Below are 10,632 nucleotides of genomic sequence, written 5' to 3' on the forward strand. Positions count from 1 at the left end.
GGAGGCCCCGCGCCTGGGCCCGACGGCTGAGGACCGAGCGAGCCGGGCGGGGAGAGACGCCGGCGCCGAGGTTTCACCGCCCGCCTCGCTTTCCCTGCTCGGCTGCCGGCGCACGAGGCGAGTACCGGGGCCCGCGGGTGGGGAGGGGAGGGGAGGGGAGGGCTGGGCGGCGGGGCCGGGGCGAGGAGGCGCGACCGTCTTAGGCTGGACTGCGCTCCGGCTTTTCGGCACTTTCCGGGTAAATTTCCAGAGCGCAAAGTGCTCGGTTCTGGTTTCTGCCCCTTGGATTTCGCTCCCGCGTGTGGGCGTCTAAAAGGAAACCAGAAGCCGGTAAGTGATACAAAAACTCCTTACTAGTGTGATTTGGCCCGGGAAGGTGAGAATCTGCACAGACTACTCGGCTCCTCCGACAGCACCCCGCACCCCGAAATAAAAAGCTGTCCTTTAGCGAGTTTCAGGCACCACGTTCTTTACTCGGTGGAGTTAAGGAGTTTGCTCCGATTTCTGTGCTCCCCCGCACCCTGCTGGTTATACACTTGGAGACGACCGGCTTGTTAATTAACTTTAATCACAGTCATTTGGCCTCCACCTGCCTGAACCCAACACGGTCCACCGGGACCTGTCGGCAGTGAGTTTACTAGGTTGATCTCTGGTTTTAGTTTGGAAACGAAGTCTCTTGGGAGAATGGGTGCGCCATCTCATTAGGAAAGTTAAGTTCGCCCAGGCTTGTTTTCTTCAACACTTTCCTCCCCTCCTTTTGGCGATCTGGAGTTCTTCTGAGTTGAGGGAAGGCTTTGTGAAATTCTGTTGTGAACTTTATCCTTAGATTAATTAAGGAAAAATAGAAGCAAGTTTGTGCAGACTCATGACATTTTTGGCTTTTGCAAGTTTGTGTAGTGATAGGAACGGTTTTTCCCCCCAAGGTTGTCCTTGAAATAGGCTGCTCAGTGGAATATAGTCTTCTGGTTAAAAAAAAAAAAAAAAGTGTATTGAAAAGGAAACTATTTTTAAAAGTACATTTAATCGGATGTCACTGTGATTACCAATAATAGTATTGTACTTACAAGCTCAGTATTGATTTTCCCCGCACTTAAGCACTCTACACCCGCATGAGTTGATGGAAATTTGCCCATAAGTAATTGGAAGATGAAGTTAGGGCTGTTTTAAAAAGGAAGCTAACTTTTTTTTAAGGGAAAAAGAATCATCTAAACTTTAAGTTATGACTTTCATACACTTTTACAAGAGAAATATTGACAGAAAATTCTCATGGCATTCCACTGTTTAAAAAAGAAAAGAGTAAAATGGGTCATGGAACGAAGCTGGAGCCTAGAGTGGAAGTGTTTTCCTGGGTTCTTTTTAGACAGTATTTGAACAGATACACATTTACAGCGGCTCTTTAACACTAAGGGTGTTTTATATAGATTTGGTTTGTTGGTACTCAGACATCTATTTAAATTAAAATGTACCTGGAGGGTAAGTCAGTTGACTTGTTAAAACTTATTTACGTGGGCGTGCATGTGTTTGTAGTTTTTCTGTCCTCTGTAAACCTGTCGGATTTTATACTGGTTGCCAATGAAAGGCAGCCTGATTGTGTGTGTGTGTGTGTGTGTGTGTGTGTGTGTGTGTGTGTGTGTAATATTTTGCTGATGGTGTATTTAAAGATAAATTCTTAATCATCTAGTATTACTACAGGCTTCCAGCAGTGTAAGACTCCTATATGCTCAATTCTTTTCAATACAACCATTGTCAGTTGCTATGGTTAAGTACAGGAATCAAATTACAGTGAATTGCAATTTTCTTTGAAACTTTTACATTAGTATTATGAGACTCTGAAGTTAAAAACCCTAAGACTCGGGGTTATGGATTTCATGATACCCATGACATTCTTTTTTCTTTTTTTAAAATTTACACCCCACCTCCCTACAACTTTGAGAAAGTTTGGTGAAAGATGTTATGAAATTGCCAGCTATTAATGATGGTCGTTGCTTTCACAGCTTTCTTTTAACAAGTGGTTTTTTTTTTTTCTTATGTATTTATAGGCTCATTTATTGGATCCATTCTTGGTACTTGCTAAGTTGAGGGCTTTTTGGAATTCTTTGTAAAATATTAATTATGTAGAGAACTTTTTCTGAATGTTAGAAATATTTCTTAGCTTTGACCAAATGTGAATTAATGAGAGATTAGAGGCTATGAGATGTCTTTTTAATCCTTTCTGCGAAGTCTTGGATCCCTGTAGTTTGTTATTTTAGGATTTTTCTTTTATAGGCCAGATTAAATTTAATGATGATTAAGCCATTTTACTCACTTATTTTCTTAGTTGAAGTCAGTTGTATTCTCTTTACAAGGTATTTCTTGATATAAGAATATGCATATATCTGTACCCATACTATGAGGATATCAGGACAAAGGAATCCTGATCTGAGTTGGAATAGTCATTTTGAGCAGTTTCAGAGGTAAAAACTACTAGTGAAGAGGTGGGAAGAATTATTTCCCTGTTTTATTCCATTTGTATTCAAAGAAGATGGGTAGGTGAGGAGATACTCAGGGAAGGACTACTGAGATGGTGAATGTGCCCTCCTGGTTCTTACAAAAACGGGGCACACAAAACGACTGTACAGGTTGTATTACCTGGTTCTAGGAAACAGAAACATCGTTAATCTATTTGAAGCTGGAGAAATGATCAGGGAAGAGCAAAAGGGAAGTGGGGTCTGCATGCTGATTATAAGGTGTCGTGGGCTCCTGGGGGTGAGGATGGTAATAGTCATTGCCAAGTCTCTTTCACAGTATCTTGATGAAGTTCTGAATCCTTGGCCTGCTATTCAAGGCCCTCCATAGCCAACTCCAGCTTCCTTTTCTGGCATCACCTTTTATTACTTCTTGAAGCTTAAGCCCAGCTGTTCTCATCTTGCTGTTATAACCCAAAGACCTCCCCCTCCATGCCCCCGTATGGCATTTCTTCTGCTTCCCATGGTGCTGTCTCCATCGCCGTTTCTTTCTACTTTAGATTCCCCTGGTAGCACCTTCACTGATCACTCCGTCCTCAGAGCCGTGAATGGTTGCATATTTCACTAGCCTTCCTGGAATTAATTTGCGATTTCTAGCGTTCCCTGGCACTCATGAAAGATGATGGTTCGACTTCTCTATGTAATCAACAGTAAAGCAATATTTAAAATCGAAACCATGTGAAAGTCAAAGTCACAAAATTAGATTTTTCTTATTACTGTTTATGAGCCTTTTGGGGGATACCTCAGTGTTCCATTTTTGGTATTCTTTACTGGCCCTTAGCACTTTAAAATTTTTTTTTAATGCTTTTTATTTATTTTTGAGAGACAGAGAGAGACAGTACGAGCAGGGGAGGGTCAGAGAGAGAGAGGGAGACACAGAATCCCAAGCAGGCTCCAGGCTCTGAGCAAGCTGTCAGCACAGAGCCCGACGTGGGGCTCGAACCCACAAATCGTGAGATCATGACCTGAGTTGAAGATGGATACTTAACCAACTGAGCCACCCAGGCACCCCTACTGGCCCTTAGCAAAGTGGTAAAGAAATGGTTGTATGTGTGCTATTTTGTCTTGTTTAGTTGTGTCTAATTTTAAGATTTTTAAACTCTTTGAGAGAAGACATTGCATCTTCATTTTCCTTATGGCCCTTAATGCTGCTCTCAAATGAGAGAATGGGTGCTGGAATCTTGAACTGCAAATATTTCCCGCTATTATTACTCTTGGAGAGAGTAGTTAGTGCTCCTCAAATAGTGATTGAATGAATACATGTAAATAAATGAGTCAGTAAGTTGGGAGACATTTGCTGAGATACACTCTCTTCTTAAGAAAAAGACAGTAAAGGAACCAATAGGAGCAAGCTCCCAAATTCAGCTGGAAAAGAGGTCAGGATACTATTTATAAATGCAAAGAGAGGAAACATTCACAGTAGGCTATTTTGAAACATCTGGTTGTTTAAAAATGCGACTCAAATTCAGAGAAATGGTGGAGTTTACATTTATACTAAAATTTTAGAATTAAAAATATAAAGTGGATATAGCATAAGCATACATTTTGAAATCTTTCTGTTGAACTGTAGTATCCTACTAGTTTTGATCTGAGTGAATTAAAGCTGTACTCAGGGCAGCATGAAATGGAACGGAATCCTGAAGAATATGTGCCTGTGTTCTTATCAGATCTAAGTGGTCTCATTCTTCTTTCAGCTAAATGTCACAGATTGCTAGAGGGGTAGGAGGGAGCTGTGACTGGGCAGAAGCAGGTGCCCAGTGAGGGATGCACAGGGAGGGCTCCTCTGCTAGGATGCCGGCTTTGGCTTATTCTTTTCACTGTCCCCACTTCTCTTCTAGGAGCTCAACACAAGGAAACCTTTCTGGTTACCCAAGAATTATGGCTCTCCTTTAAAGATCTGTGAGTTAGAACTGAAAACAAGTTTTAAACATTAGCCAGTTAAAATCTAGGTGGACAGCTTGAAAGAGAAAGACTTATAAGATTATCAAGCTCTTAACTATGGAGATTATTATCTAAAACACCTGAACCGAGGTATTACTTCTTGTGATAAGGAAGCGAACTATCACTTCTAGCCTTAACTCGATGTGGGAATGGATCCCAAGTTCTAGATTTTGAAAGAGTTGTATTTTTGAGATTGCACAGTAAGTAAAATAATCAAAATGTAACTTACACCAATCCTTTCTCCTTGATCCAAGCTGCAGAATGCTCTTGTCCAGGCTCTGGCTATTTTCAGCTCAAACCTCAATTACTTTCCATCCAGCAGACACTAATTAAATGCTTATTGCTTGCCAGAGACTGTTACAAATCTTTATGGGTATTTACTCATTTCATCCTCAAAACAGTCCTGTGAGGTAGGCACTATTGTCACGACAGTGATGAGGCTCAGAGAAATAAAGGAACTTTCCTAAGGTCATGCAGCTAGTGCATGGCAGAGTCAGGGTCACTGGTAATCCATGTGCGTATCCTCTGGGCCCTGTGCTCCCTGTACTGCTGCCTGGTGGAAGAGGGATGGAATAGGTGGGGAAAACTCACGGATGTGGTGGTAGATGGTTGTAAGACCTGAACTGGCTTCCAAAAGAAGGAAAACAGCTTTATTTATTTATTTTTTAAAAATGTTTTATTTATTTTTGAGAGAGAGAGAGTGTGAGCAGGGGAGGGTCAGAGAGAGAGAGAGAGACACACACACACACACACACACACACACACACACACACACACAGAATCTGAAGACAGGCTTCAGGCTCTGAGCTAACTGTCAGCACGGAGCCTGATGCAGGGCTCGAACCCATGAACCGTGAGATCATGACCTGAGCCAAAGTCAGTCACTCAACTGACTGAGCCACCCAGGTGCCCCAAGAAAGAAGCTTTAAATACGTACAGGGAATTCAGTTTGAATAAAAGCCTAGAAGCTGCCCCAAACTTTCTAGTCTGTCTCCACAGCTCCTGTTGTGGTAAAAACAAAATCAAACATAAATAAAGCATACAGTTTGCCATCTTTACTATTTCATAGCGTATAGTTGGGTAGTAAGTAGATCTACCTTGTTGTGAAGCAGACTTCCAGAATTTTTTCATCTTGTGGAACTGAAAGTGCATGTCCATGGGACAGCTGCCCCCCTCTGCCAGCCCTTTCTCTACTTTCCATGAATTGGAGCACTTTAGGTACCTCATAGAAGTGGAATCATGCAGTGTTTGTCTTTTTGTGACTGCCTTATTTCCCTTTGCAAAAAGTCCTCAAGGTTTGTCCATGTTGTAGCATATTGCGGAATTTCCTTCCTTTTTAAGGCTTCGTAGTATTCAGTTGTATGCGTACGCTACATTTTGTTACCCATCAGTGAACATTTGGGTTGCTTCCACCACTTATCTCCTTTGGCATCACATTTAAAGTTAAACCTTTAAAACCCTGATCTAATACCTTCTGGGACAGTACTTCAGTACTTTCTATTCTAGTCAAGCTGGGTTTTCGTTTTTGTCTACCATTGACTGTTTTGTGGGCGTGACTACTAACTTTGGTTACATTTGATTATCTGATTTTTGGCATCCTACTATTTTATTATATAACGCCACACTGGCTATCTTTCTGCAGTGATAGATGCAAAACAATAAATAATTTTATGTTACTTTTGCTTCACATAGTAATTTCAAAGATTTTTTCCTCTAATTTGTCATTTTGTCTTAAATCTCACACAAGTAAAAGTAAATGAATGTAGGCTTTCTATTTTAGCCACTTTCCTGGACACATGAAACCTGACACAACCAAACTGAAAAGGTATATATATAAAACTTGAGCTTTCAAGACATGGTATTTTGAAACAGAATTTCTCTAGTGAACATAAATGCCTATGCATAGGAAAGTCAAAGAAGAGGAAAATACGAAGAGCTTGACACCACTCTTGTTAAATCCGTTTTGTAACCCTTAGGGGACACCATGGTTAAGAGCACAGGTTGTAGAGTCTGACCCTTCGAATTCTGGAACTTATCCACTCTTTATCTGCACTGTGGCTTTGGGCATGGGACTTTTCTCCCAAGGCAGCTGTGAGGGTCAGTTGTGATCTTACATAGATGGTGTGTAAACATCCGGAAATATTGGCCATTGTTATTAGCAGTATGAGTCTGAGGGAGAGTTAAAGACAATGGCTGTGTTTTGATGTGTGGGGAGGAGTAGTGTTTCAAGGCAGAGAACATGTCAGTGAAGGTCAGGGCCTGCGGGTGACCACAATCCAGAGAGATGGCCAGGTTGAGGGAGCTAGACTTCCTGTGTGGGATTTAATGGGGGTTGTGTTGCCACAAGCTGAGATATGTGAACGGGTGGTAGAGGAGTGGGGTGCTAAACAACCAATTTTATAGTATTTTGGCAGCTAAGCACTCAGGCTGGAAAAACCAGTTAGGATTCTGACTCCTGACCCACTGCAGTCTGTTCTGTATCATGCGATGGAGTAATGTGACAACAGCATATTTTCTCTGAAGTACTTCCTCTTCTACATGGTTGTGGGGACCAAAGTGGAATATATCGTCTTTATGAATACTTGGAGTGAATATCTTGGTATTAAATGTGAGTTTGCTTGATATGCAAATACCATGGTACATATTTCTTGTGATTGCATTGTGTACTGAGGCAAAGGCGGAATTGAGGTAAGACCTGTGTCTCGCACTAACCAATTCAGCATGTCATCCATGTATCCCGTAAGAGATTAGCTATTTCTCCACAATAAGTTTATCCTCAACTTTCAGGGACCGTTCTCTTATCTACAGTGCCAGGTATCCTATCGGAGTAACTGATTAGTGGTAGAAATTTAGAAGAGCAAAAGGTATACATGAGGTTTCTACATTGGGCATTATTGCAGGGTGTCATAAGTCAGCTTTACTATCTAATGGTGCCACTCAAACATCATGACAGGTGAAAGAATTTTTTTTTCCACACATTTCTGGGTTTCCCCCTGGGAGATAGTTTCACTCCATTGGGAACCACTGTTCTGGAATACAGTAAATTCTCATTGTTCTTCAAATCAGGAAGACTTGTATTGATAACCCTGAAAAGTTTCATTATTCCTGTGGCAGCCTGGTTTCTTTTTATTTGGTAGATGTTTTCAGTCTTGTAATTCTTTGTTCATTAAACCTATTTTGAAACATTTATAGTTTCTAAACATTTCTAGTATTATGTTTCTGATTTTAAAAAGGTGTACGATAAAAATAAAGTGACTAAATTCATTGTATGGTGCTGCTTTTTTTCTTCCTGTAAGATATTAGAGTCAGGCAAATATCAGCACTGAATACTTTAGTGACTTCTTGGTTTTAAGAAGTGACCATGGTTTTCAATTGTTTTCTTTCTTAGCTCAACGAAGGAGGGTAGGGTATGCCAAAACTTCCCTGGTGGTGGCTGATGGGGAAGGGCTCACTGGGCGGTTTACCTTACTTGAGGCATTAGAGAAGGAGAAACCATCCCACACGTGGTTTGGAATGCTTCCAGCTGACCTCCTGCCACGCCCCTTCCCCCAATTCCTAATTTGAAGATCTCTTTTAATGGTTAGGGTTCTGTATTTGAATCCTATCTCTGTTTCTGACAAATTTGGTGACCTATGTAGACAAAGGTTAAAACTATATGTATTTTACACCTTCCAGTTTATTAATTTTTTTTTTTTTTTTTTAGAGAGAGAAACAGAATGAGCAGAGGTGGGGCAGAGAGAGAAGGGGATAGAAGATCCAAAGCAGGTTCCGTGCTGACAGCAGAGAGCCTGATGTGGGGCTTGCACTCACAAACCATGAGATCATGTCCTGAGCTGAAGTAGGAAGTTTAACTGCCTGAGCCACCCAGGCACCCCTATGCTTTCCATATTAAATACTCTCAAAGCTGTGAAGAAGTCTTTATTTACTGAACATCTGCTGTGCTTCTGACAGTGTTCAAACAAAGGCGAGAGCAGTGAACAGTACACAAGATCTCTGCTCTCTCTGTCCACAGATACCAGGTAGTTACAAAGCCATAAAATAGAATAAAAGTAGGGAGTAGTGAGGCACAAGGCTGCTTGTATGCAGAGGGGGAGTAGGGAAGGCCTCTCTAAAGTGGCCACATTTGAGCAGAGACCAACCAAAGTGATGGAACCACGGGTCGTGAGTTTGGGAAGCAGAATTTGAAAGAGATGTAAGGGTGAGAAGTGAGCTCGTGAGGTGGGGATAAAACTGAGGCCAACTTGGTGGCAAATGAATGATGGAATGGACAGCCAGGAAATATGAAGTTGGAGAGTCACAGGGACTCATGTGTTATGACTTTTGTTATAAAATGAATTTTTCTGACTGCTGTATTGAAACTGTACTGTGTGTATGGGAGATAGTGGGGGGCAGGACAGGATCAGGGCTGTGAGTCAGGAGGCGGTTGTAGTGCTCTGAGATGGACAAGATAGCGGCCTGGACTAGGCTGTGAGAAGTGGTGAGAGGTAGTTGGTGCAGGACAGAGTTTCAAGGTTGAGCCCAATAAGATAATAAGATAATGCATTATTAAGTGATCTCCAAGACAGGCATGGGATGGGTACTTGTAAATGTTGCTTCCCTTTTACTTTTACTTCATCTTGAAGATTGGTCAGGATAGGATGGGCAGGCACATCTGTAATGCCAGCTATTTGTGCATTCTCGAAACATGTACTACATATACATCATGCACTGTGTTTCTAAATAAGTAACTTGACGGGCATTTATTGGGCAGCTTATATGGGCTGGTCGTCATCTTGGCAGAGTTATTAGTTTATTATGGGATAATAAAAAATAATTATAATGGCAAACACTTAACATTCCTTGTGTGCAGTTAGTATTTTAAGTGCTCCACAATAGCCCCATGAAATAGGTATTATTGTTACTCCTATTTTCATGATAAGAGTGAACTGAGGCTGAGAAAGGTTAAATGCTTGTCCAAGCTTGCAAAATTAGTAAGTGGAGGAACCGGGATTTGACCAAGGGTGTTCAGCTCCCAGTCTTGGTTTTGCACTGCACTATCCCACTTCTATAGGTTCCTATGGAATGAATAGAATATGAAATGTTCTAGGAAGTAAATGCTGTAGTTCTACAGAGAAGAGAGTTTACTTCTTGTTCAGTAAAGACCTTGCAAGGGAAACAGCCTTTGAGTTAGACTTTAAATAATGGGAAGGTTTCAGCTTTGGGGAGAAAATGATGATAGGCATGGAAATAAATAATTATAGTGATGGAACTGTATTTCTACCAGGCAGTGTTTGAACACTTAATCTTCACCAGCACTGAGATACCTTTGAGTGTTTCCATTTTATGGGTAAGCAAACAGAGACACGGACATGTGCCGGTATTTACAATGCAAGGAAGTGGAGGAGGTTGGCTTTGAGTCTGACACCAGACTGATGGGCAGGGGGGTTGAGAGGGGTAGTCTGTCCTTAGGGGAGGAAAGGAATGAGCTTATGCTCAGGTGTTATGGTGTAAAATGCATTTGGGGAATGTGAGGAATTTAAAATTGTAAAATTTTTTTGCACATCCCAGTCATCTGGGTTTTGTTACAGGTACAAATTTCTAAGCCTATTATCAGCCATCATTGCTGCACAGAAGATCCACAGACCAGTTCCTTGGAGAGCAACTGGCCTAGAGCACAGCATGCATGCCAGTGTGGCCAAGTGCAGGTCATAGTCTGGAGGGCTTTGAGCTCAGTTTTAGGAGTATGCACATCCATCTCTTTGTACCCGATGTGCATATGGGCTAGAAAAAAGAACTGAATCTTTGAACACCCTTGAGTAGTCAGTTAAAAAGCCTGGAGACTGGGGGATGGAGCTGACAGTGTGGAGAGGATGGTAGGGTCTGTGGGAGGGAGCCTCTTTAACATCTTGAAAAGGAATCAAGTTCATGTGCAGCATGTTGAGTGACAGCAGAGAGATGGTTTTGGGTAGAGCTCTTGGTGTATTTATCCTTGATTCAGCCACCCAGGAAGAGTATGTGTGTACTCCAAGGGAAGGCAAAGGCTTTATGTAGAATACATAAATGCACATATACCACAAAACTAACAAAATGGGCCTCTCAGGCACTTCTTCTATCTTTACTATCTTTTCCTATCCCTTAGGCATGTTCCAAGCACTTCGCAGAGCTCTAGGATCCTAGTTATAGATGTATATAAAGAAAGGAGGGATTC

The sequence above is a fragment of the Suricata suricatta genome, chromosome 1 (assembly GCF_006229205.1).
Source record: "Suricata suricatta isolate VVHF042 chromosome 1, meerkat_22Aug2017_6uvM2_HiC, whole genome shotgun sequence".
Taxonomy (NCBI): Eukaryota; Metazoa; Chordata; class Mammalia; order Carnivora; family Herpestidae; genus Suricata; species Suricata suricatta.